Source organism: Salminus brasiliensis, chromosome 11 (assembly GCF_030463535.1).
Source record: "Salminus brasiliensis chromosome 11, fSalBra1.hap2, whole genome shotgun sequence".
Taxonomy (NCBI): Eukaryota; Metazoa; Chordata; class Actinopteri; order Characiformes; family Bryconidae; genus Salminus; species Salminus brasiliensis.
The window spans coordinates 32526103-32550007 of record NC_132888.1 but is presented as its reverse complement, the minus strand read 5'-3'; the positions used below and the strand labels follow the sequence as shown (position 1 = coordinate 32550007).

Sequence of the window (23905 nt, the reverse complement as noted above, 5' to 3'; positions counted from 1 at the left end):
GTTGAAACTCTTTTGTGTTGTAAATGTTGATGTGTTGAAATGGAATGCTTTTGCTTGGTTTTGAACAAATATGGTCTTAGCTATGAAATTTGAATCCTCTAGTTTGCAAGGTGCTTCTGCTTACGGCCATTCCACCCTTAGAATGCCTGATCTCGTCTGATCTCAGAAGCTACCTAGGGTTGGGCCTGGTTAGTACTTGAATGGGAGACTGTCTGGGAATACCAGGTGTTGTAAGCTTTTCCAATCCTGCAAACAATTGAAGCTTACATTTCCATGTTATTTACATCTTTTGCACAAATTTGTAGATGAAACTCTTTTGTGTTGTAAATGTTGATGTGTTGAAATGGAATGCTTTTGCTTGGTTTTGAACAAATATGGTCTTAGCTATAAAATTTGAATCCTCTAGTTTGCTAGGTGCTTCTCCTTATGGCCGTTCCACCCTTAGAATCCCTGATCTCGTCTGATCTCAGAAGGTACCTAGGGTTGGGCCTGGTTAGTACTTGAATGGGAGACTGTCTGGGAATACCAGGTGTTGTAAGCTTTTCCAATCCTGCAAACAATTAAAGCTTACATTTCCATGTTATTTACATCTTTTGCACAAATTTGTAGTTGAAACTCTTTTGTGTTGTAAATGTTGTGTTGAAATGGAATGCTTTTGCTTGGTTTTGAACCAATATGGTCTTAGCTATGAAATTTGAATCCTCTAGTTTGCAAGGTGCTTTTGCTTACGGCCATTCCACCCTTAGAATGCCTGATCTCGTCTGATCTCAGAAGCTACCTAGGGTTGGGCCTGGTTAGTACTTGAATGGGAGACTGTCTGGGAATACCAGGTGTTGTGAGCTTTTCCAATCCTGCAAACAATTAAAGCTTACATTTCCATGTTATTTACGTCTTTTGCACAAATTTGTAGTTGAAACTCTTTTGTGTTGTAAATGTTGATGTGTTGAAATGGAATGCTTTTGCTTGGTTTTGAACAAATATGGTCTTAGCTATGAAATTTGAATCCTCTAATTTGCAAGGTGCTTCTGCTTACGGCTATTCCACCCTTAGAATGCCTGATCTCTTCTGATCTCAGAAGCTACCTAGGGTTGGGCCTGGTTAGTACTTGAATGGGAGACTGTCTGGGAATACCAGGTGTTGTAAGCTTTTCCAATCCTGCAAACAATTAAAGCTTACATTTCCATGTTATTTACATCTTTTGCACAAAATTGTAGTTGAAACTCTTTTGGGTTGTAAATGTTGATGTGTTGAAATGGAATGCTTTTGCTTGGTTTTGAACAAATATGGTCTTAGCTATAAAATTTGAATCCTCTAGTTTGCTAGGTGCTTCTCCTTATGGCCGTTCCACCCTTAGAATCCCTGATCTCCTCTGATCTCAGAAGGTACCTAGGGTTGGGCCTGGTTAGTACTTGAATGGGAGACTGTCTGGGAATACCAGGTGTTGTAAGCTTTTCCAATCCTGCAAACAATTAAAGCTTACATTTCCATGTTATTTACATCTTTTGCACAAATTTGTAGTTGATACTCTTTTGTGTTGTAAATGTTGATGTGTTGAAATGGAATGCTTTTGCTTGGTTTTGAACCAATATGGTCTTAGCTATGAAATTTGAATCCTCTAGTTTGCAAGGTGCTTTTGCTTACGGCCATTCCACCCTTAGAATGCCTGATCTCGTCTGATCTCAGAAGCTATCTAGGGTTGGGCCTGGTTAGTACTTGAATGGGAGACTGTCTGGGAATACCAGGTGTTGTAAGCTTTTCCAATCCTGCAAACAATTAAAGCTTACATTTCCATGTTATTTACATCTTTTGCACAAATTTGTAGTTGAAACTCTTTTGTGTTGTAAATGTTGATGTGTTGAAATTGAATGCTTTTGCTTGGTTTTGAACAAATATGGTCTTAGCAATGAAATTTGAATCCTCTAGTTTGCAAGGTAGTTCTGCTTACGGCTATTCCACCCTTAGAATGCCTGATCTCTTCTGATCTCAGAAGCTACCTAGGGTTGGGCCTGGTTAGTACTTGAATGGGAGACTGTCTGGGAATACCAGGTGTTGTAAGCTTTTCCAATCCTGCAAACAATTAAAGCTTACATTTCCATGTTATTTACATCTTTTGCACAAAATTGTAGTTGAAACTCTTTTGGGTTGTAAATGTTGATGTGTTGAAGTTGAATGCTTTTGCTTGGTTTTGAACAAATATGGTCTTAGCTATGAAATTTGAATCCTCTAATTTGCAAGGTGCTTCTGCTTACGGCCATTCCACCTTTAGAAAGCCTGATCTCGTCTGATCTCAGAAACTACCTAGGGTTGGGCCTGGTTAGTACTTGAATGGGAGACTGTCTGGGAATTCCAGGTGTTGTAGGCTTTTCCAATCCTGCAAACAATTAAAGCTTACATTTCCATGTTATTTACATCTTTTGCACAAATTTGTAGTTGAAAGTCTTTTGTGTTGTAAATATTGATGTGTTGAAATGGAATGCTTTTGCTTGGTTTTGAACAAATATGGTCTTAGCTATGAAATTTGAATCCTCTAGTTTGCAAGGTGCTTCTGCTTACGGCCATTCCACCCTTAGAATGCCTGATCTCGTCTGATCTCAGAAGCTACCTAGGGTTGGGCCTGGTTAGTACTTGAATGGGAGACTGTCTGGGAATACCAGGTGTTGTAAGCTTTTCCAATCCTGCAAACAATTGAAGCTTACATTTCCATGTTATTTACATCTTTTGCACAAATTTGTAGTTGAAACTCTTTTGTGTTGTAAATGTTGATGTGTTGAAATGGAATGCTTTTGCTTGGTTTTGAACAAATATGGTCTTAGCTATGAAATTTGAATCCTCTAGTTTGCAAGGCTCTTCTGCTTACGGCAATTCCACCCTTAGAATGCCTGATCTCATCTGATCTCAGAAGCTACCTCTGGTTGGGCCTGGTTAGTACTTGAATGGGAGACTGTCTGGGAATACCAGGTGTTGTAAGCTTTTCCAATCCTGCAAACAATTAAAGCTTACATTTCCATGTTATTTACATCTTTTGCACAAAATTGTAGTTGAAACTCTTTTGGGTTGTAAATGTTGATGTGTTGAAATGGAATGCTTTTGCTTGGTTTTGAACAAATATGGTCTTAGCTATAAAATTTGAATCCTCTAGTTTGCTAGGTGCTTCTCCTTATGGCCGTTCCACCCTTAGAATCCCTGATCTCCTCTGATCTCAGAAGGTACCTAGGGTTGGGCCTGGTTAGTACTTGAATGGGAGACTGTCTGGGAATATCAGGTGTTGTAAGCTTTTCCAATCCTGCAAACAATTAAAGCTTACATTTCCATGTTATTTACATCTTTTGCACAAATTTGTAGTTGAAACTCTTTTGTGTTGTAAATCTTGATGTGTTGAAATGGAATGCTTTTGCTTGGTTTTGACAAATATGGTCTTAGCTATGAAATTTGAATCCTCTAGTTTGCTAAGCGCTTCTGCTTACGGCCATTCCACCCTTAGAATGCCTGATCTCGTCTGATCTCAGAAGCTACCTAGGGTTGGGCCTGGTTAGTACTTGAATGGGAGACTGTCTGGGAATGCCAGGTGTTGTAAGATTTTCCAATCCTGCAAACAATTAAAGCTTACATTTACATGTTATTTACATCTTTTGCACAAATTTGTAGTTGAAACTCTTTTGTGTTGTAAATATTGATGTGTTGAAATGGAATGCTTTTGCTTGGTTTTGAACAAATATGGTCTTAGCTATGAAATTTGAATCCTCTAGTTTGCTAGGTGCTTCTGCTTACGGCCATTCCACACTCAGAATGCCTGATCTCGTCTGATCTCAGAAGCTACCTAGGATTGGGCCTGGTTAGTACTTGAATGGGAGACTGTCTGGGAAAACCAGGTGTTGTAAGCTTTTCCAATCCTGCAAACAATTAAAGCTTACATTTCCATGTTATTTACATCTTTTCACAAATTTGTAGTTGAAACTCTTTTGTGTTGTAAATGTTGATGTGTTGAAATGGAATGCTTTTGCTTGGTTTTGAACAAATATGGTCTTAGCTATATAATTTGAATCCTCTAGTTTGCTAGGTGCTTCTGCTTACGGCCATTCCACCCTTAGAATGCCTGATCTCGTCTGATCTCAGAAGATACCTAGGGTTGGGCCTGGTTAGTACTTGAATGGGAGACTGTCTGGGAATACCAGATGTTGTAAGCTTTTCCAATCCTGCAAACAATTAAAGCTTACATTTCCATGTTATTTACATCTTTTGCACAAATTTGTAGTTGAAACTCTTTTGTGTTGTAAATATTGATGTGTTGAAATGGAATGCTTTTGCTTGGTTTTGAACAAATATGGTCTTAGCTATGAAATTTGAATCCTCTAGTTTGCTAGGTGCTTCTGCTTACGGCCATTCCACACTCAGAATGCCTGATCTCGTCTGATCTCAGAAGATACCTAGGGTTGGGCCTGGTTAGTACTTGAATGGGAGACTGTCTGGGAATACCAGATGTTGTAAGCTTTTCCAATCCTGCAAACAATTAAAGCTTACATTTCCATGTTATTTACATCTTTTGCACAAATTTGTAGTTGAAACTCTTTTGTGTTGTAAATGTTGATGTGTTGAAATGGAATGCTTTTGCTTGGTTTTGAACAAATATGGTCTTAGCTATGAAATTTGAGTCCTCTAGTTTGAAAGGTTCTTTTGCTTATGGCCATTCCACCCTTAGAACGCCTGATCTCGTCTGATCTCAGAAGCTACCTAGGGTTGGGCCTGGTTAGTACTTGAATGGAAGACTGTCTGGGAATACCAGGTGTTGTAAGCTTTTCCAATCCTGCAAACAATTAAAGCTTACATTTCCATGTTATTTACATCTTTTGCACAAATTTGTAGATGAAACTCTTTTGTGTTGTAAATGTTGATGTGTTGAAATGGAATGCTTTGTGTTGTAAATGTTGATGTGTTGAAATGGAATGCTTTTGCTTGGTTTTGAACAAATATGGTCTTAGCTATAAAATTTGAATCCTCTAGTTTGCTAGTTGCTTCTGCTTACGGCCATTCCACCCTTAGAATGCCTTATCTCGTCTGATCTCAGAAGCTACCTAGGGTTGGGCCTGGTTAGTACTTGAATGGGAGACTGTCTGGGAATACCAGATGTTGTAAGCTTTTCCAATCCTGCAAACAATTAAAGCTTACATTTCCATGTTATTTACATCTTTTGCACAAATTTGTAGTTGAAACTCTTTTGTGTTGTAAATGTTGATGTGTTGAAATGGAATGCTTTTGCTTGGTTTTGAACAAATATGGTCTTAGCTATGAAATTTGAGTCCTCTAGTTTGAAAGGTTCTTTTGCTTATGGCCATTCCACCCTTAGAACGCCTGATCTCGTCTGATCTCAGAAGCTACCTAGGGTTGGGCCTGGTTAGTACTTGAATGGAAGACTGTCTGGGAATACCAGGTGTTGTAAGCTTTTCCAATCCTGCAAACAATTAAAGCTTACATTTCCATGTTATTTACATCTTTTGCACAAAATTGTAGTTGAAACTCTTTTGGGTTGTAAATGTTGATGTGTTGAAATGGAATGCTTTTGCTTGGTTTTGAACAAATATGGTCTTAGCTATAAAATTTGAATCCTCTAGTTTGCTAGGTGCTTCTCCTTATGGCCGTTCCACCCTTAGAATCCCTGATCTCCTCTGATCTCAGAAGGTACCTAGGGTTGGGCCTGGTTAGTACTTGAATGGGAGACTGTCTGGGAATATCAGGTGTTGTAAGCTTTTCCAATCCTGCAAACAATTAAAGCTTACATTTCCATGTTATTTACATCTTTTGCACAAATTTGTAGTTGAAACTCTTTTGTGTTGTAAATCTTGATGTGTTGAAATGGAATGCTTTTGCTTGGTTTTGACAAATATGGTCTTAGCTATGAAATTTGAATCCTCTAGTTTGCTAAGCGCTTCTGCTTACGGCCATTCCACCCTTAGAATGCCTGATCTCGTCTGATCTCAGAAGCTACCTAGGGTTGGGCCTGGTTAGTACTTGAATGGGAGACTGTCTGGGAATACCAGGTGTTGTAAGATTTTCCAATCCTGCAAACAATTAAAGCTTACATTTCCATGTTATTTACATCTTTTGCACAAATTTGTAGTTGAAACTCTTTTGTGTTGTAAATATTGATGTGTTGAAATGGAATGCTTTTGCTTGGTTTTGAACAAATATGGTCTTAGCTATGAAATTTGAATCCTCTAGTTTGCTAGGTGCTTCTGCTTACGGCCATTCCACACTCAGAATGCCTGATCTCGTCTGATCTCAGAAGCTACCTAGGATTGGGCCTGGTTCGTACTTGAATGGGAGACTGTCTGGGAAAACCAGGTGTTGTAAGCTTTTCCAATCCTGCAAACAATTAAAGCTTACATTTCCATGTTATTTACATCTTTTCACAAATTTGTAGTTGAAACTCTTTTGTGTTGTAAATGTTGATGTGTTGAAATGGAATGCTTTTGCTTGGTTTTGAACAAATATGGTCTTAGCTATATAATTTGAATCCTCTAGTTTGCTAGGTGCTTCTGCTTACGGCCATTCCACCCTTAGAATGCCTGATCTCGTCTGATCTCAGAAGATACCTAGGGTTGGGCCTGGTTAGTACTTGAATGGGAGACTGTCTGGGAATACCAGATGTTGTAAGCTTTTCCAATCCTGCAAACAATTAAAGCTTACATTTCCATGTTATTTACATCTTTTGCACAAATTTGTAGTTGAAACTCTTTTGTGTTGTAAATATTGATGTGTTGAAATGGAATGCTTTTGCTTGGTTTTGAACAAATATGGTCTTAGCTATGAAATTTGAATCCTCTAGTTTGCTAGGTGCTTCTGCTTACGGCCATTCCACACTCAGAATCCCTGATCTCGTCTGATCTCAGAAGATACCTAGGGTTGGGCCTGGTTAGTACTTGAATGGGAGACTGTCTGGGAATACCAGATGTTGTAAGCTTTTCCAATCCTGCAAACAATTAAAGCTTACATTTCCATGTTATTTACATCTTTTGCACAAATTTGTAGTTGAAACTCTTTTGTGTTGTAAATGTTGATGTGTTGAAATGGAATGCTTTTGCTTGGTTTTGAACAAATATGGTCTTAGCTATGAAATTTGAGTCCTCTAGTTTGAAAGGTTCTTTTGCTTATGGCCATTCCACCCTTAGAACGCCTGATCTCGTCTGATCTCAGAAGCTACCTAGGGTTGGGCCTGGTTAGTACTTGAATGGAAGACTGTCTGGGAATACCAGGTGTTGTAAGCTTTTCCAATCCTGCAAACAATTAAAGCTTACATTTCCATGTTATTTACATCTTTTGCACAAATTTGTAGATGAAACTCTTTTGTGTTGTAAATGTTGATGTGTTGAAATGGAATGCTTTGTGTTGTAAATGTTGATGTGTTGAAATGGAATGCTTTTGCTTGGTTTTGAACAAATATGGTCTTAGCTATAAAATTTGAATCCTCTAGTTTGCTAGTTGCTTCTGCTTACGGCCATTCCACCCTTAGAATGCCTTATCTCGTCTGATCTCAGAAGCTACCTAGGGTTGGGCCTGGTTAGTACTTGAATGGGAGACTGTCTGGGAATACCAGGTGTTGTAAGATTTTCCAATCCTGCAAACAATTAAAGCTTATATTTCCATGTTATTTACATCTTTTGCACAAATTTGTAGTTGAAACTCTTTTGTGTTGTAAATATTGATGTGTTGAAATGGAATGCTTTTGCTTGGTTTTGAACAAATATGGTCTTAGCTATGAAATTTGAATCCTCTAGTTTGCTATGTGCTTCTGCTTACGGCCATTCCACACTCAGAATGCCTGATCTCGTCTGATCTCAGAAGATACCTAGGGTTGGGCCTGGTTAGTACTTGAATGGGAGACTGTCTGGGAATACCAGATGTTGTAAGCTTTTCCAATCCTGCAAACAATTAAAGCTTACATTTCCATGTTATTTACATCTTTTGCACAAATTTGTAGTTGAAACTCTTTTGTGTTGTAAATGTTGATGTGTTGAAATGGAATGCTTTTGCTTGGTTTTGAACAAATATGGTCTTAGCTATGAAATTTGAGTCCTCTAGTTTGAAAGGTTCTTTTGCTTATGGCCATTCCACCCTTAGAACGCCTGATCTCGTCTGATCTCAGAAGCTACCTAGGGTTGGGCCTGGTTAGTACTTGAATGGAAGACTGTCTGGGAATACCAGGTGTTGTAAGCTTTTCCAATCCTGCAAACAATTAAAGCTTACATTTCCATGTTATTTACATCTTTTGCACAAATTTGTCGATGAAACTCTTTTGTGTTGTAAATGTTGATGTGTTGAAATGGAATGCTTTGTGTTGTAAATGTTGATGTGTTGAAATGGAATGCTTTTGCTTGGTTTTGAACAAATATGGTCTTAGCTATAAAATTTGAATCCTCTAGTTTGCTAGTTGCTTCTGCTTACGGCCATTCCACCCTTAGAATGCCTTATCTCGTCTGATCTCAGAAGCTACCTAGGGTTGGGCCTGGTTAGTACTTGAATGGGAGACTGTCTGGGAATACCAGGTGTTGTAAGATTTTCCAATCCTGCAAACAATTAAAGCTTATATTTCCATGTTATTTACATCTTTTGCACAAATTTGTAGTTGAAACTCTTTTGTGTTGTAAATATTGATGTGTTGAAATGGAATGCTTTTGCTTGGTTTTGAACAAATATGGTCTTAGCTATGAAATTTGAATCCTCTAGTTTGCTAGGTGCTTCTGCTTACGGCCATTCCACACTCAGAATGCCTGATCTCGTCTGATCTCAGAAGATACCTAGGGTTGGGCCTGGTTAGTACTTGAATGGGAGACTGTCTGGGAATACCCGATGTTGTAAGCTTTTCCAATCCTGCAAACAATTAAAGCTGACATTTCCATGTTATTTACATCTTTTGCACAAATTTGTAGTTGAAACGCTTTTGTGTTGTAAATCTTGATGTGTTGAAATGGAATGCTTTTGCTTGGTTTTGAACAAATATGGTCTTAGCTATGAAATTTGTATCCTCTAGTTTGCAAGGTGCTTCTGCTTACGGCAATTCCATCCTTAGAACGCCTTATCTCGTCTGATCTCACAAGCTGCTTGGGCACGGTTAGTACTTGAATGGGAGACTGTCTGGGAATACCAGGTGTTGTAAGCTTTTCCAATCCTGCAAGCAATTAAAGCTTACATTTCCATGTTATTTACATCTTTTGCACAAATTTGTAGATGAAACTCTTTTGTGTTGTAAATGTTGATGTGTTGAAATGGAATGCTTTGTGTTGTAAATGTTGATGTGTTGAAATGGAATGCTTTTGCTTGGTTTTGAACAAATATGGTCTTAGCTATGAAATTTGAATCCTCTAGTTTGCTATGTGCTTCTGCTTACGGCCATTCCACCTTTAGAATGCCTGATCTCGTCTGATCTCAGAAGCTACCTAGGGTTGGGCCTGGTTAGTACTTGAATGGGAGACTGTCTGGGAATACCAGGTGTTGTAAGCTTTTCCAATCCTGCAAACAATTAAAGCTTACATTTCCATGTTATTTACATCTTTTGCACAAATTTGTAGTTGAAACTCTTTTGTGTTGTGTCGTCTCGGTTCGTCTTCTTCTGGAGTTGGACTTGTTATTCAAAAAGGAGAGTCTGTAGCCACCGTCTTTAGTTGTAACAATAATATATTTTATTTCAATCGAAAGAACAGTGTGGAGAGAGTCTGCCAATTCTGGGTGCCTTTCAGTCTCTCTCCCCGACTTAGGAATACCTTAAGTTTTTATACCCTATTTCACGTCACATTCTGTTGGAATGTTGCCATATATGGAATGTTTGCATTTCATCCATAAGGACCAGTCATTTGGCTCCACCATTACATACGTGGTCCATGGCCACATCTGGACAGCGTTTAACTCACTGACACGTCTGCCCAACGGGATGTCCAAATCTAAACAGCATCTTATGTCTGTTCAATTTTTGTATATTTGGTAAAGAAACGGGGCCCCCTTTCTTTTCTACATCTGCAAAGCCAACGAATATACTACATTTGCCCTTTTTGAGCCTAATCAGAGGCTCAATAAAATAAAAGAGCATCACACACATGGTTACATGTGCTTATAAAGACCTATTCCTTCTATGTTTGCTTTTTTAACACTTATTTCCCAGAATGTGAGAGCGAAAACCTGCCAGGCAGCTATCTCACTTTTAATATCCCTCAATCCTCCAAGACAGGAAAAACTCTCTCACGGTCCCTCTGCCCCAGGCGACCACATACTGTACTCCAGGCCAATGTAAAAAGAAGGAATGTCTCATTGATATATATATTGAATATGGACATCAGCTAGTGTGAGTAATACATGTGGAACCCCATTAAACCAAACATAATGTGTACTTTCAGGCTGGTCGACCCATCGGACCTTCCAATACACCTGTCCCTGCCTACCATTACTGACCCTAGTATCGAGAAAAAATCAAAACCCCTGGGGTCACGCTGTGCTTACTCACAATAAAATACATCATCTTACAACTTATTTACAATATAATATCAATAGATTATACATATCAAAACTACTATTTGTACATGTAGTGTATTTAGAGTACAGACAGTAATAATTGACAAGTTTAAATGTGGCACATTGGAGTTCATCAACAACGGTGTTCCTTGATGGTGAGTGTTCCTTGATGGTGAGTCGGGATAGATGAATTTACAATGTCCTTGTTCAAAAGATCTTCAGATCTCTCGATTAGTAATGTCCATCAACATCTGACCCCTTTTCTGCCTCTTGGGATCTCTGAATACCAGTCCCCCACAGTGGTACTCCCCACGCTAGTCTGAAGGGAAAGATAGAAACAACAGCCAATATCTTTTCTTCAAAACATCAAATGCAGATTTCACAACAACAGTATTATACGTGTCAAACTATTACTACTCAGTAAATCATCTTTCAAGCCACCCTTTTCAGCCATACTATCATATACTTAAATCCCCTTTTACATAATCTGTGGTAATATAATATAGGTGTTATAACTTATGATAAAAGACTTGATTCACTAAATTAAAGTCATAATCCAAGTAGATACTCAGAATGGATATTTATCCACCAAATCACCTTCTAATACTAATCCCTCATCTTCTTCTGAATCTGTCCTAGGTAATAATGGCAGTTGAATTTGTTCCCCCGGCATTACAATTCCAACCCATCTTAAAATCATTGCCTTAGCAAAAGTCAATATCAGTGTGCAACAACAGAACATTACACATAGCGACAAAAGCGCAGCACCAAACAACTGAGCCAACAATGTTCCCACATAACGATTGAATCCAGCTTTTTGCAGAATTTCTTCCATGCCCGGCACTCCCAGGAGATTAGCAAGAAGTCTTTTAATATCTCCTACAGCAGGTTGTGTTCCCATCATGATCTCTTCCAACTTTGCGATCCAAGGATGTGCTCCGTCTTGTAGAGTTGGCAATTTTTCCAAAACATCAGACATGTCTGTATTCTGCCAAGGCTTGTATTCCAATGTCTGTCCTCGGATGATCACTGGACACATCTTGTCACATGATGTTCCTTTTCTTGGGCGCAATGCATATCCCTTGTCCACTTTCTGAGAGCCTTCCGTCCTCAATTCCTTCTTCTGCATCTGTAGCTCCTTCAGTTGTTTTTCCAGTCTGTTCTGCTTCTCTAAACTCATAGCAGTGTCCACATGAGAAAGGCATTGGTCTATACGCCTCTCTACACTTCTCATAGCCCTGTCGATGTCTTCTTCCATTCTTGAACTGGCTGTGGTCGGGAAGAATCCTCTTGAAGTGCAAAGACTTGTGGGTCCCTTGTCTTGGTCGTCGTCTTCATTTTCACTTTAATCAGAACTCTCATCAGTAGAGTCCTCATACCGTCTAGTCTTGCCTCCTCTCCTTTCTGCCCTCACCAGGATCCGTCTGACTGCTGGATCATATCCTCCTCTGGCTTCTTCCCAAGCACTCTGATCCACATCATCTCCAACTTTTGTCCTCCTGGTCTTCACTGCACCTTCGATTTGCAAACATGTTGTTTTCTTCTTACTTTTGGAAATTGGATACATCTTTATAATAGTTTCCGCTTTGCCTGCTTCCACTATTCGGTCGTCCTCATCTCTGATACGATAGTCTCCCTCTTGAGTGATCACTGGAAGCTGGGGATAGATCTCCTTAGACGTCACCTCCTTCTCATATGGTGGGGGATTTTTTACTGGGTTGACATGTGAAAATGGTGCACTAATTTCTGCCATCTGCTTTTCTGTGCCCCTTACCTGTCTCTCTATGTCTTCTGCACTCCTCTCTCTCTTATCCTTTGCTGCTTTAACCAATTTCTGTCCCTCTTGTTCAAACAACTGAAGAATGCCAAGCTCCATCTGTCTCTTCTCCTTACGTTGTTCCCCCTTCTTACCTTTCTTTTTCTGCCTCCTCTCACATCCCATAAAAGAGAAAAGGAGAATCACGCCAGAGTTAATATTGTCATAAACTCTCAAGGTCCATAACAATTCACTGTAAACATACATTTTCCATCCTATTTCCATCCACTTTACATACATCTTCCTTCTGTTCCTACATACTATAATACCATCTTGAACCATTCTTCATATCCCCAAGGGACTCTTGGCCTACTGCCAACATAGTTTCTCAACTATCATCATAACATAGACTATTCCGCTAAAAACCAATTTAACACTCTTCACCTTCTTAAGCCCAAGTGTATATGTATGTTGACATGCCTGACTCTCCCTTAGCCAGGGGTCATAGGTCAACCAGAAACATATGTGTGCAAAGCCTATCTTCACACTAGTATGTATGGTGGATAGTCCCCTTTCTCCCGCTGTGCAGAAAGGGAGAGAAATACCAGCAAAACAGAAAAACTACTTTAACCCATCGAGGCTCACTAGTTCCTCTCATAAAGTAACCCTGTGTAAGGTAACTACCAACATGAGTGATACTAGTAAAACAACATTATCATCATAATGGTCTGCACCCTGAACAATTTACATAACAGTTCATACTGGGTCTAATAATCACTTAGGTTTAATGCATTCTCAAAGCACAACCAGCACTCCAAGCCACACACTCACTGCACTCACTGCCACAGAACACCAAGAAAACCACCACCTCCATTATAATAATCCCAAAGACAGTTGGCTAGAAGCACTATAATAGTCTATTCTTCAACACAAGCCATACCAAGAACATCACTGGACCCATTTCAACACAGGAAAAACAACAACCTTAGACATCTTTTAACCCATACAAAACAAACCAACCATTCTACTATTACTATTCTCTAGTCATACTTCTTATGAACACATATTTAACAAGACTAATATTATTATTATAATATATTATCTCATATGACACCACAACCAAACTCTTAACCATGAACCATCATTCCTCCTCATAGGAAAAATCTCACTCCGCCAGGCCCCTGTGCTCCTGCACATCTTGTCATTAACACTGCATTACACATCTGGCGCTCAGCCACGCCTTAGCCATTGCAAAACACAGAATCACAAACCTACTACTAAATTCCTTTAGTAACCACTCGCCTTTATATAGTTATATGCAAACACAAAGTGTATATTTAATACACTCCTCTACTTATCTCACATTATGGCTATCATATTATATCAACATTCTACAATCAGTATTAATTTCATTTATTCCTTCTCAACAGTAACATACCAGAGACTATTCTCCTACATTGCTGACCAATACTACTCATCTCAACCATATATAAACTTTCCTTCAAATTAGACATACTACTAATATCACATCTTCTACATGCACATATATACATGTATATATATATATATATATATGTAACTTTGAATTGATTTATTTTTGTCTCTCAGATGGTAGGTTGAAATTACACTTTAAAAACCCACATTCCAGGATCCACACGACAATCACAGGACTTATTAACAGTATTCTTGTACTGTACATGACCTGGTGCCAATATGGGCTGTTTTGGTGGTTTATGAAATTTTACCCTTACCTATCTCCCTCTCTGTTGTCCAGACAGGGCTCATTAATTTTCCTATACCTCATTCCAACCCACACATCTGAGAAACCTATTTATTTAACACTACTGTTCTATAATCATTATCACTTAACTATGTTTATGGGATCCCTTTATCTATTATTTGCCATTAAACAATAACACAAACTAGACATACAACACATAACAAACTAGACATACAACACATACCATTCACTCCTTTTTTTTTTTTTTTCTCTCTCTCTATGGGCCCCCATATTTTCCTTTAAATTTACAACCTCCCACAAAGGTACACATGGTCTGAAACAATATCAGAATTAATTTAAATTGCATGTCCCCTTTAAATCTTTTCATAACCTCAATTAATCTGGCTTTTATTGCTTCTGGTGCACAGACTCAAATACAGCTCCTCCTCCCCGTAAGGAGTGACTCTCAGGCCCCATACTTTTGTCAGAAGAGACCTCCTGCAAGGCATAGGATCTCAGAAAGCCAACGAGATCGGGTATTTGACCATATGCATGGTTGTTTTTTTTTTTTTTTTTTTTTTTCAATAAAAGCCAACATTATGGAGAGTTTGTGAATTACTCTCCTCTTACCAAACATATCCCTTTTAACCCAGACAAAACATGACAAAGAAAGGGAGGCGGGTACCAGCCCCTCAGCCTCCACACACAGACTGACACACATACATGTAAATCCCTGGGCACGCACACACACACACACACACACCCCAAGTCGACTGTTTTAAGCTAACCCTTAAGTCTTCTCTTCTGTGCACTATTCCCTTTTCTCTTTACTTCTGACACTTAGATAAGTACTCACCCCTCTTTTCTTTTTTCTCTTGTATTACCCTTTTTACTCTAAAAACCCCTTCTTTTCTCTTGTAACACCCCTTCTTTTCTTCTCTTAAACTTCCCATATTTCTCTTTTTTCTTCTATGACACCCCATATTTCTCTTTGTTTTCCGTAACATCCCATAGTACTTGTCTTCTTCTATAACACCCCATGTTTCTTCTCTTAAAAACCCCCCATATGTCTCTTATATAAGCTAACTTTCACACTGTAACCTGAACCTGCTCACGTCTTACAATCCTAAGAGAGACAAGGGCCCTAGCTCTCAAAGCCTGCGTGGCGCAAATTAACATGGCCTTATCAATGTTACTCACTGCTTTTTCAACAACACCCCTTTTGTGTTCCTCATTTTCCTTATACCTTGTCATTACTCTTGTTCCTACGTATTTTTCTCATTCCTTACACCCCCGTATTGTGGTGGCACAACCCACAAACGACCCAAATTTAGAACAGAGTCTCCTCCCAAATAATGTCACAACCTCATACGTTACAATTGCATGCAGTGCAGCCTCACAGCACACATCTCAGCATAACGCTGAAACCCAAGCTCGAATAGTGAGAAAAGTGCTCACCGTGTATTGTTGGCTCACGAGCAAAAGTTTTCCACATGGTACCGTCTGGTGCCGCCGGAAGTCACAGCTGGGCCCCTGTTCGGGCGCCAAAATTTGTCGTCTCGGTTCGTCTTCTTCTGGAGATGGACTTGTTATTCAAAAAGGAGAGTCTGTAGCCACCGTCTTTAGTTGTAGCAATAATATATTTTATTTCAATCGAAAGAACAGTGTGGAGAGAGTCTGCCAATTCTGGGTGCCCTTCAGTCTCTCTCCCCGACTTAGGAATACCTTGAGTTTTTATACCCTATTTCACGTCACATTCTGTTGGAATGTTGCCATATATGGAATGTTTGCATTTCATCCATAAGGACCAGTCATTTGGCTCCACCATTACATACGTGGTCCATGGCCACATCTGGACAGCGTTTAACTCACTGACACGTCTGCCCAACGGGATGTCCAAATCTAAACAGCATCTTATGTCTGTTCAATTTATGTATATTTGGTCAAGAAACGGGGCCCCCTTTCTTTTCTACATCTGCAAAGCCAACGAATATACTACAGTTGTAAATCTTGATGTGTTGAAATTGAATGCTTTTGCTTGGTTTTCAACAAATATGGTCTTAGCTATGAAATTTGAATCCTCTAGTTTGCAAGGTGCTTCTGCTTACGGCCATACCACCCTTAGAATGCCTGATCTCGTCTGATCTCAGAAGCTACCTAGGGTTGGGCCTGGTTAGTACTTGAATGGGAGACTGTCTGGGAATACCAGGTGTTGTAAGCTTTTCCAATCCTGCAAACAATTAAAGCTTACATTTCCATGTTATTTATATCTTTTGCACTTATTTGTTGTTGACACTCTTTTGTGTGGTAAATGTTGATGTGTTGAAATGGAATGCTTTTGCTTGGTTTTGAACAAATATGGTCTTAGCTATGAAATTTGAATCCTCTAGTTTGCAAGGTGCCTCTGCTTATGGCCATTCCTCCCTTAGAATGCCTGATCTCGTCTGATCTCAGAAGCTACCTAGGGTTGGGCCTGGTTAGTACTTGAATGGGAGACTGTCTGGGAATACCAGGTGTTGTAAGCTTTTCCAATCCTGCAAACAATTAAAGCTTACATTTCCATGTTATTTACATCTTTTGCACAAATTTGTAGTTGAAACTCTTTTGTGTTGTAAATTTTGATGTGTTGAAATGGAATGCTTTTGCTTGGTTTTGAACAAATATGGTCTTAGCTATGAAATTTGAATCCTCTTGTTTGCAAGGTGCTTTTGCTTACGGCCATTCCACCCTTAGAATGCCTGATCTCATCTGATCTCAGAAGCTACCTAGGGTTGGGCCTGGTTAGTACTTGAATGGGAGACTGTCTGGGAATACCAGGTGTTGTAAGCTTTTCCAATCCTGCAAACAATTAAAGCTTACATTTCCATGTTATTTACATCTTTTGCACAAATTTGTAGTTGAAACTCTTTTGTGTTGTAAATGTTGATGTGTTGAAATGGAATGCTTTTGCTTGGTTTCGAACAAATATGGTCTTAGCTATGAAATTTGAATTCTCTAGTTTGCAAGGTGCTCTTGCTTACGGCCATTCCACCCTTAGAATGCCTGATCTCGTCTGATCTCAGAAGCTGCCTAGGGTTGGGCCTGGTTAGTACTTGAATGGGAGACTGTCTGGGAATACCAGGTGTTGTAAGCTTTTCCAATCCTGCAAACAATTAAAGCTTACATTTCCATCTTATTTACATCTTTTGCACAAATTTGTAGTTGAAACTCTTTTGTGTTGTAAATTTTGATGTGTTGAAATGGAATGCTTTTGCTTGGTTTTGAACAAATATGGTCTTAGCTATGAAATTTGAATCCTCTTGTTTGCAAGGTGCTTTTGCTTACGGCCATTCCACCCTTAGAATGGCTGATCTCGTCTGATCTCAGAAGCTACCTAGGGTTGGGCCTGGTTAGTACTTGAATGGGAGACTGTCTGGGAATACCAGGTGTTGTAAGCTTTTCCAATCCTGCAAACAATTAAAGCTTACATTTCCATGTTATTTACATCTTTTACACAAATTTGTAATTGAAACTCTTTTGTGTTGTAAATGTTGATGTGTTGAAATGGAATGCTTTTGCTTGGTTTTGAACAAATATGGTCTTAGCTATGAAATTTGAATCCTCTAGTTTGCAAGGTGCTTCTGCTTACGGCCATTCCACCCTTAGAATGCCTGATTTCGTCTGATCTCAGAAGCTACGTAGGGTTGGGCCTGGTTAGTACTTGAATGGGAGACTGTCTGGGAATACCAGGTGTTGTAAGCTTTTCCAATCCTGCAAACAATTAAAGCTTACATTTCCATCTTATTTACATCTTTTGCACAAATTTGTAGTTGAAACTCTTTTGTGTTGTAAATTTTGATGTGTTGAAATGGAATGCTTTTGCTTGGTTTTGAACAAATATGGTCTTAGCTATGAAATTTGAATCCTCTTGTTTGCAAGGTGCTTTTGCTTACGGCCATTCCACCCTTAGAATGGCTGATCTCGTCTGATCTCAGAAGCTACCTAGGGTTGGGCCTGGTTAGTACTTGAATGGGAGACTGTCTGGGAATACCAGGTGTTGTAAGCTTTTCCAATCCTGCAAACAATTAAAGCTTACATTTCCATGTTATTTACATCTTTTACACAAATTTGTAATTGAAACTCTTTTGTGTTGTAAATGTTGATGTGTTGAAATGGAATGCTTTTGCTTGGTTTTGAACAAATATGGTCTTAGCTATGAAATTTGAATCCTCTAGTTTGCAAGGTGCTTCTGCTTACGGCCATTCCACCCTTAGAATGCCTGATTTCGTCTGATCTCAGAAGCTACGTAGGGTTGGGCCTGGTTAGTACTTGAATGGGAGACTGTCTGGGAATACCAGGTGTTGTAAGCTTTTCCAATCCTGCAAACAATTAAAGCTTACATTTCCATGTTATTTACATCTTTTGAACAATTTTTTTAGTTGAAACTCTTTTGTGTTGTAAATGTTGATGTGTTGAAATGGAATGCTTTTGCTTGGTTTTAAACAAATATGGTCTTAGCTATGAAATTTGAAACCTCTAGTTTGGAAGGTGCTTCTGCTTGCGGCCATTCCACCCTTAGAATGACTGATCTTGTCTGATCTCAGAAGCTACTTAGGGTTGGGCCTGGTTAGTACTTGAATGGGAGACTGACTGGGAATACCAGCTGTTGTAAGCTTTTCTAATCCTGCAAACAATTAAAGCTTACATTTCCATGTTATTTACATCTTTTGCACAAATTTGTAGTTGAAACTCTTTTGTGTTGTAAATGTTGATGTGTTGAAATGGAATGCTTTTGCTTGTTTTTGAACAAATATGGTCTTAGCTATGAAATTTGAATCCTCTAGTTTGCAAGATGCTTCTGCTTACGGCCATTCCACCCTTAGAATTCCTGATCTCGTCTGATCTCAGAAGCTACCAAGGGTTGGGCCTGATTAGTACTTGAATGGGAGACTGTCTGGGAATACCAGATGTTGTAAGCTTTTCCAATCCTGCAAACAATTAAAGCTTACATTTCCATGTTATTTACATCTTTTGCACAAATTTGTAGTTGAAACTCTTTTGTGTTGTAAATGTTGATGTGTTGAAATGGAATGCTTTTGCTTGGTTTTGAACAAATATGGTCTTAGCTATGAAATTTGAATCCTCTTGTTTGCAAGGTGCGTCTGCTTGCGGCCATTCCACCCTTAGAATGCCTGATCTCGTCTGATCTCAGAAGCTACCTAGGGTTGGGCCTGGTTAGTACTTGAATGGGAGACTGTCTGGGAATACCAGGTGTTGTAAGCTTTTCCAATCCTGCAAACAATTAAAGCTTACATTTCCATGTTATTTACATCTTTTACACAAATTTGTAATTGAAACTCTTTTGTGTTGTAAATGTTGATGTGTTGAAATGGAATGCTTTTGCTTGGTTTTGAACAAATATGGTCTTAGCTATGAAATTTGAATCCTCTAGTTTGAAAGGTGCTTCTGCTTACGGCCATTCCACCCTTAGAATGCCTGATCTCGTCTGATCTCAGAAGCTACCTAGGGTTGGGCATGGTTACTACTTGAATGGGAGACTGTTTGGGAATACCAGGTGTTGTAAGCTTTTCCAATCCTGCAAACAATTAAAGCTTACATTTCCATGTTATTTACATCTTTTGCACAAATTTGTAGTTGAAACTCTTTTGTGTTGTAAATGTTGATGTGTTGAAATGGAATGCTTTTGCTTGGTTTTGAACAAATATGGTCTTAGCTATGAAATTTGAATCCTCTAGTTTGCAAGGTGCTTCTGCTTAAAGCCATTCCACCCTTAGAATGCCTGATCTCGTCTGATCTCAGAAGCTACCAAGGGTTGGGCCTGGTTAGTACTTGAATGGGGGACTGTCTGGGAATACCAGGTGTTGTAAGCTTTTCCAATCCTGCAAACAATTAAAGCTTACATTTCCATGTTATTTACATCTTTTGCACAAATTTGTAGTTGAAACTCTTTTGTGTTGTAAACGTTGATGTGTTGAAATGGAATGCTTTTGCTTGGTTTTGATCAAATATGGTCTTAGCTATGAAATTTGAATCCTCTAGTTTGCAAGGTGCTTCTGCTTACAGCCATTCCACCCTTAGAATGCCTGATCTCATCTGATCTCAGAAGCTACGTAGGGTTGGGCCTGGTTAATACTTGAATGGGAGACTGTCTGGTAATACCAGGTGTTGTACGCTTTTCCAATCCTGCAAACAATTAAAGCTTACATTTCCATGTTATTTACATCTTTTGCACAAATTTGTAGTTGAAACTCTTTTGTGTTGTAAACGTTGATGTGTTGAAATGGAATGCTTTTGCTCGGTTTTGAACAAATATGGTCTTAGCTATGAAATTTGAATCCTCTAGTTTGCAAGGTGCTTCTGCTTACAGCCATTTCACCCTTAGAATGCCTGATCTCATCTGATCTCAGAAGCTACGTAGGGTTGGGCCTGGTTAATACTTGAATGGGAGACTGTCTGGTAATACCAGGTGTTGTACGCTTTTCCAATCCTGCAAACAATTAAAGCTTACATTTCCATGTTATTTACATCTTTTGCACAAATTTGTAGTTGAAACTCTTTTGTGTTGTAAATTTTGATTTGTTGAAATGGAATGCTTTTGCTTGGTTTTAAACAAATATGGTCTTAGCTATGAAATTTGAATCCTCTAGATTGCAAGGTGCTTCTGCTTACGGCCATTCCACCTTTAGAATGCCTGATCTAGTCTGATCTCAGAAGCTACCTAGGGTTGGGTCTGATTAGTACTTGAATGGGAGACTGTCTGGGAATACCAGGTGTTGTAAGCTTTTCCAATCCTGCAAACAATTAAAGCTTACATTTCCATGTTATTTACATCTTTTGCACAAATTTGTAGTTGAAACTCTTTTGTGTTGTAAATGTTGATGTGTTGAAATGGAATGCTTTTGCTTGGTTTTGAACAAATATGGTCTTAGCTATGAAATTTGAATCCTCTAGTTTGCAAGGTGCTTCTGCTTACGGCCATTCCACCCTTAGAATGCCTGATCTCGTCTGATCTCAGAAGCTACGTAGGGTTGGGCCTGGTTAGTACTTGAATGGGAAACTGTCTGGGAATACTAGGTGTTGTAAGCTTTTCCAATCCTGCAAACAATTAAAGCTTACATTTCCATGTTATTTACATCTTTTGCACAAATTTGTAGTTGAAACTCTTTTGTGTTGTAAATGTTGATGTGTTGAAATGGAATGCTTTTGCTTGGTTTTGAACAAATATGGTCTTAGCTATGAAATTTTAATCCTCTAGTTTGCAAAGTGCTTCTCCTTACGGCCATTCCACCCTTAGAATGCCTGATCTCGTCTGATCTCAGAAGCTACCTAGGGTTGGGCTTGGTTAGTACTTGAATGGGAGACTGTCTGGGAATACCAGGTGCTGTAAGCTTTTCCAATCCTGCAAACAATTAAAGCTTACATTTCCATGTTATAAACATCTTTTGCACAAATTTGTAGTTGAAACTCTTTTGTGTTGTAAACGTTGATGTGTTGAAATGGAATGCTTTTGCTTGGTTTTGAACAAATATGGTCTTAGCTATGAAATTTGAATCCTCTAGTTTGCAAGGTGCTTCTGCTTACAGCCATTCCACCCTTAGAATGCCTGATCTCATCTGATCTCAGAAGCTACGTAGGGTTGGGCCTGGTTAGTACTTGAATGGGAGACTGTCTGGGAATACCAGGTGTTGTAAGCTTTTCCAATCCTGCAAACAATTAAAGCTTACATTTCCATGTTATTTACATCTTTTGCACAAATTTGTAGTTGAAACTTTTTTGTGTTGTAAATGTTGATGTGTTGAAATGGAATGCTTTTGCTTGGTTTTGAACAAATATGGTCTTAGCTATGAAATTTGAATCCTCTAGTTTGTAAGGTGCTTCTGCTTACGGCCATTCTACCCTTAGAATGCCTGATCTCGTCTGATCTCTGAAGCTACCTAGGATTGAGCCTGGTTAGTCCTTGAATGGGAGACTGTCTGGGAATACCAGGTGTTGTAAGCTTTTCCAATCCTGCAAACAATTAAAGCTTACATTTCCATGTTATTAACATCTTTTGCACAAATTTGTAGTTGAAACTCTTTTGTGTTGTAAATGTTGATGTGTTGAAATGGAATGCATTTGCTTGGTTTTGAACAAATATGGTCTTAGCTATGAAATTTGAATCCTCTAGTTTGCAAGGTGCTTCTGCTTACGGCCATTCCACCCTTAGAATGCTTGATCTCGTCTGATCTCAGAAGCTACGTAGGGTTGGGCCTGGTTAGTACTTGAATGGGAAACTGTCTGGGAATACCAGGTGTTGTAAGCTTTTCCAATCCTGCAAACAATTAAAGCTTACATTTCCATGTTATTTACATCTTTTGCACAAATTTGTAGTTGAAACTCTTTTGTGTTGTAAACGTTGATGTGTTGAAATGGAATGCTTTTGCTTGGTTTTGAACAAATATGGTCTTAGCTATGAAATTTGAATCCTCTAGTTTGCAAGGTGCTTCTGCTTACAGCCATTCCACCCTTAGAATGCCTGATCTCATCTGATCTCAGAAGCTACGTAGGGTTGGGCCTGGTTAATACTTGAATGGGAGACTGTCTGGTAATACCAGGTGTTGTACGCTTTTCAAATCCTGCAAACAATTAAAGCTTACATTTCCATGTTATTTACATCTTTTGCACAAATTTGTAGTTGAAACTCTTTTGTGTTGTAAATTTTGATTTGTTGAAATGGAATGCTTTTGCTTGGTTTTAAACAAATATGGTCTTAGCTATGAAATTTGAATCCTCTAGATTGCAAGGTGCTTCTGCTTACGGCCATTCCACCTTTACAATGCCTGATCTAGTCTGATCTCAGAAGCTACCTAGGGTTGGGTCTGGTTAGTACTTGAATGGGAGACTGTCTGGGAATACCAGGTGTTGTAAGCTTTTCCAATCCTGCAAACAATTAAAGCTTACATTTCCATGTTATTTACATCTTTTGCACAAATTTGTAGTTGAAACTCTTTTGTGTTGTAAATGTTGATGTGTTGAAATGGAATGCTTTTGCTTGGTTTTGAACAAATATGGTCTTAGCTATGAAATTTGAATCCTCTAGTTTGCAAGGTGCTTCTGCTTATGGCCATTCCACCCTTAGAATGCCTGATCTCCTCTGATCTCAGAAGCTACGTAGGGTTGGGCCTGGTTAGTACTTGAATGGGAAACTGTCTGGGAATACTAGGTGTTGTAAGCTTTTCCAATCCTGCAAACAATTAAAGCTTACATTTCCATGTTATTTACATCTTTTGCACAAATTTGTAGTTGAAACTCTTTTGTGTTGTAAATGTTGATGTGTTGAAATGGAATGCTTTTGCTTGGTTTTGAACAAATATGGTCTTAGCTATGAAATTTTAATCCTCTAGTTTGCAAGGTGCTTCTCCTTACGGCCATTCCACCCTTAGAATGCCTGATCTCGTCTGATCTCAGAAGCTACCTAGGGTTGGGCTTGGTTAGTACTTGAATGGGAGACTGTCTGGGAATACCAGGTGCTGTAAGCTTTCCCAATCCTGCAAACAATTAAAGCTTACATTTCCATGTTATAAACATCTTTTGCACAAATTTGTAGTTGAAACTCTTTTGTGTTGTAAACGTTGATGTGTTGAAATGGAATGCTTTTGCTTGGTTTTGAACAAATATGGTCTTAGCTATGAAATTTGAATCCACTAGTTTGCAAGGTGCTTCTGCTTACAGCCATTCCACCCTTAGAATGCCTGATCTCATCTGATCTCAGAAGCTACGTAGGGTTGGGCCTGGTTAGTACTTGAATGGGAGACTGTCTGGGAATACCAGGTGTTGTAAGCTTTTCCAATCCTGCAAACAATTAAAGCTTACATTTCCATGTTATTTACATCTTTTGCACAAATTTGTAGTTGAAACTTTTTTGTGTTGTAAATGTTGATGTGTTGAAATGGAAT

At 38.9% G+C, this 23905-nt stretch overlaps 54 pseudogenes; all 54 read left to right on the top strand.

Moving 5' to 3' along the window:
* Positions 1-118: 118 nt before the first annotated feature.
* Positions 119-237, top strand: LOC140569874 (5S ribosomal RNA; annotated as a pseudogene).
* Positions 238-422: 185 nt separating this feature from the next.
* Positions 423-541, top strand: LOC140567646 (5S ribosomal RNA; annotated as a pseudogene).
* A 182-nt stretch (positions 542-723) lies between these two features.
* Positions 724-842, top strand: LOC140571047 (5S ribosomal RNA; annotated as a pseudogene).
* Positions 843-1027: 185 nt separating this feature from the next.
* On the top strand, positions 1028-1146 carry LOC140571789 (5S ribosomal RNA; annotated as a pseudogene).
* Positions 1147-1331: 185 nt separating this feature from the next.
* Positions 1332-1450, top strand: LOC140568033 (5S ribosomal RNA; annotated as a pseudogene).
* A 185-nt stretch (positions 1451-1635) lies between these two features.
* LOC140568578 (5S ribosomal RNA) lies at positions 1636-1754 on the top strand (annotated as a pseudogene).
* A 185-nt stretch (positions 1755-1939) lies between these two features.
* LOC140571788 (5S ribosomal RNA) lies at positions 1940-2058 on the top strand (annotated as a pseudogene).
* A 185-nt stretch (positions 2059-2243) lies between these two features.
* On the top strand, positions 2244-2362 carry LOC140566072 (5S ribosomal RNA; annotated as a pseudogene).
* A 185-nt stretch (positions 2363-2547) lies between these two features.
* Positions 2548-2666, top strand: LOC140569873 (5S ribosomal RNA; annotated as a pseudogene).
* A 185-nt stretch (positions 2667-2851) lies between these two features.
* Positions 2852-2970, top strand: LOC140566900 (5S ribosomal RNA; annotated as a pseudogene).
* Positions 2971-3155: 185 nt separating this feature from the next.
* On the top strand, positions 3156-3274 carry LOC140568263 (5S ribosomal RNA; annotated as a pseudogene).
* Positions 3275-3458: 184 nt separating this feature from the next.
* LOC140572704 (5S ribosomal RNA) lies at positions 3459-3577 on the top strand (annotated as a pseudogene).
* Positions 3578-3762: 185 nt separating this feature from the next.
* On the top strand, positions 3763-3881 carry LOC140567047 (5S ribosomal RNA; annotated as a pseudogene).
* Positions 3882-4065: 184 nt separating this feature from the next.
* Positions 4066-4184, top strand: LOC140573274 (5S ribosomal RNA; annotated as a pseudogene).
* Positions 4185-4369: 185 nt separating this feature from the next.
* On the top strand, positions 4370-4488 carry LOC140567508 (5S ribosomal RNA; annotated as a pseudogene).
* A 185-nt stretch (positions 4489-4673) lies between these two features.
* LOC140571297 (5S ribosomal RNA) lies at positions 4674-4792 on the top strand (annotated as a pseudogene).
* A 222-nt stretch (positions 4793-5014) lies between these two features.
* On the top strand, positions 5015-5133 carry LOC140567632 (5S ribosomal RNA; annotated as a pseudogene).
* A 185-nt stretch (positions 5134-5318) lies between these two features.
* On the top strand, positions 5319-5437 carry LOC140571296 (5S ribosomal RNA; annotated as a pseudogene).
* Positions 5438-5622: 185 nt separating this feature from the next.
* LOC140568262 (5S ribosomal RNA) lies at positions 5623-5741 on the top strand (annotated as a pseudogene).
* A 184-nt stretch (positions 5742-5925) lies between these two features.
* LOC140571904 (5S ribosomal RNA) lies at positions 5926-6044 on the top strand (annotated as a pseudogene).
* Positions 6045-6229: 185 nt separating this feature from the next.
* LOC140567812 (5S ribosomal RNA) lies at positions 6230-6348 on the top strand (annotated as a pseudogene).
* Positions 6349-6532: 184 nt separating this feature from the next.
* On the top strand, positions 6533-6651 carry LOC140573272 (5S ribosomal RNA; annotated as a pseudogene).
* A 185-nt stretch (positions 6652-6836) lies between these two features.
* On the top strand, positions 6837-6955 carry LOC140567722 (5S ribosomal RNA; annotated as a pseudogene).
* Positions 6956-7140: 185 nt separating this feature from the next.
* Positions 7141-7259, top strand: LOC140571295 (5S ribosomal RNA; annotated as a pseudogene).
* A 222-nt stretch (positions 7260-7481) lies between these two features.
* Positions 7482-7600, top strand: LOC140567331 (5S ribosomal RNA; annotated as a pseudogene).
* Positions 7601-7785: 185 nt separating this feature from the next.
* Positions 7786-7904, top strand: LOC140567507 (5S ribosomal RNA; annotated as a pseudogene).
* A 185-nt stretch (positions 7905-8089) lies between these two features.
* LOC140571294 (5S ribosomal RNA) lies at positions 8090-8208 on the top strand (annotated as a pseudogene).
* A 222-nt stretch (positions 8209-8430) lies between these two features.
* Positions 8431-8549, top strand: LOC140567330 (5S ribosomal RNA; annotated as a pseudogene).
* Positions 8550-8734: 185 nt separating this feature from the next.
* On the top strand, positions 8735-8853 carry LOC140567714 (5S ribosomal RNA; annotated as a pseudogene).
* Positions 8854-9373: 520 nt separating this feature from the next.
* On the top strand, positions 9374-9492 carry LOC140570543 (5S ribosomal RNA; annotated as a pseudogene).
* A 6580-nt stretch (positions 9493-16072) lies between these two features.
* On the top strand, positions 16073-16191 carry LOC140568470 (5S ribosomal RNA; annotated as a pseudogene).
* Positions 16192-16376: 185 nt separating this feature from the next.
* On the top strand, positions 16377-16495 carry LOC140571317 (5S ribosomal RNA; annotated as a pseudogene).
* Positions 16496-16680: 185 nt separating this feature from the next.
* On the top strand, positions 16681-16799 carry LOC140572706 (5S ribosomal RNA; annotated as a pseudogene).
* Positions 16800-16984: 185 nt separating this feature from the next.
* Positions 16985-17103, top strand: LOC140572602 (5S ribosomal RNA; annotated as a pseudogene).
* Positions 17104-17288: 185 nt separating this feature from the next.
* LOC140572409 (5S ribosomal RNA) lies at positions 17289-17407 on the top strand (annotated as a pseudogene).
* Positions 17408-17592: 185 nt separating this feature from the next.
* LOC140566418 (5S ribosomal RNA) lies at positions 17593-17711 on the top strand (annotated as a pseudogene).
* Positions 17712-17896: 185 nt separating this feature from the next.
* LOC140572407 (5S ribosomal RNA) lies at positions 17897-18015 on the top strand (annotated as a pseudogene).
* A 185-nt stretch (positions 18016-18200) lies between these two features.
* On the top strand, positions 18201-18319 carry LOC140566406 (5S ribosomal RNA; annotated as a pseudogene).
* A 490-nt stretch (positions 18320-18809) lies between these two features.
* On the top strand, positions 18810-18928 carry LOC140571988 (5S ribosomal RNA; annotated as a pseudogene).
* Positions 18929-19113: 185 nt separating this feature from the next.
* Positions 19114-19232, top strand: LOC140570929 (5S ribosomal RNA; annotated as a pseudogene).
* Positions 19233-19417: 185 nt separating this feature from the next.
* LOC140567218 (5S ribosomal RNA) lies at positions 19418-19536 on the top strand (annotated as a pseudogene).
* Positions 19537-19721: 185 nt separating this feature from the next.
* On the top strand, positions 19722-19840 carry LOC140572209 (5S ribosomal RNA; annotated as a pseudogene).
* A 185-nt stretch (positions 19841-20025) lies between these two features.
* Positions 20026-20144, top strand: LOC140566925 (5S ribosomal RNA; annotated as a pseudogene).
* Positions 20145-20329: 185 nt separating this feature from the next.
* Positions 20330-20448, top strand: LOC140567666 (5S ribosomal RNA; annotated as a pseudogene).
* Positions 20449-20633: 185 nt separating this feature from the next.
* On the top strand, positions 20634-20752 carry LOC140567470 (5S ribosomal RNA; annotated as a pseudogene).
* A 185-nt stretch (positions 20753-20937) lies between these two features.
* Positions 20938-21056, top strand: LOC140570470 (5S ribosomal RNA; annotated as a pseudogene).
* A 185-nt stretch (positions 21057-21241) lies between these two features.
* LOC140572199 (5S ribosomal RNA) lies at positions 21242-21360 on the top strand (annotated as a pseudogene).
* A 185-nt stretch (positions 21361-21545) lies between these two features.
* Positions 21546-21664, top strand: LOC140569514 (5S ribosomal RNA; annotated as a pseudogene).
* A 489-nt stretch (positions 21665-22153) lies between these two features.
* LOC140570146 (5S ribosomal RNA) lies at positions 22154-22272 on the top strand (annotated as a pseudogene).
* A 185-nt stretch (positions 22273-22457) lies between these two features.
* LOC140566924 (5S ribosomal RNA) lies at positions 22458-22576 on the top strand (annotated as a pseudogene).
* Positions 22577-22761: 185 nt separating this feature from the next.
* LOC140567148 (5S ribosomal RNA) lies at positions 22762-22880 on the top strand (annotated as a pseudogene).
* Positions 22881-23065: 185 nt separating this feature from the next.
* Positions 23066-23184, top strand: LOC140572763 (5S ribosomal RNA; annotated as a pseudogene).
* Positions 23185-23369: 185 nt separating this feature from the next.
* On the top strand, positions 23370-23488 carry LOC140572198 (5S ribosomal RNA; annotated as a pseudogene).
* A 185-nt stretch (positions 23489-23673) lies between these two features.
* On the top strand, positions 23674-23792 carry LOC140569396 (5S ribosomal RNA; annotated as a pseudogene).
* The last annotated feature ends 113 nt before the right edge of the window (positions 23793-23905 follow it).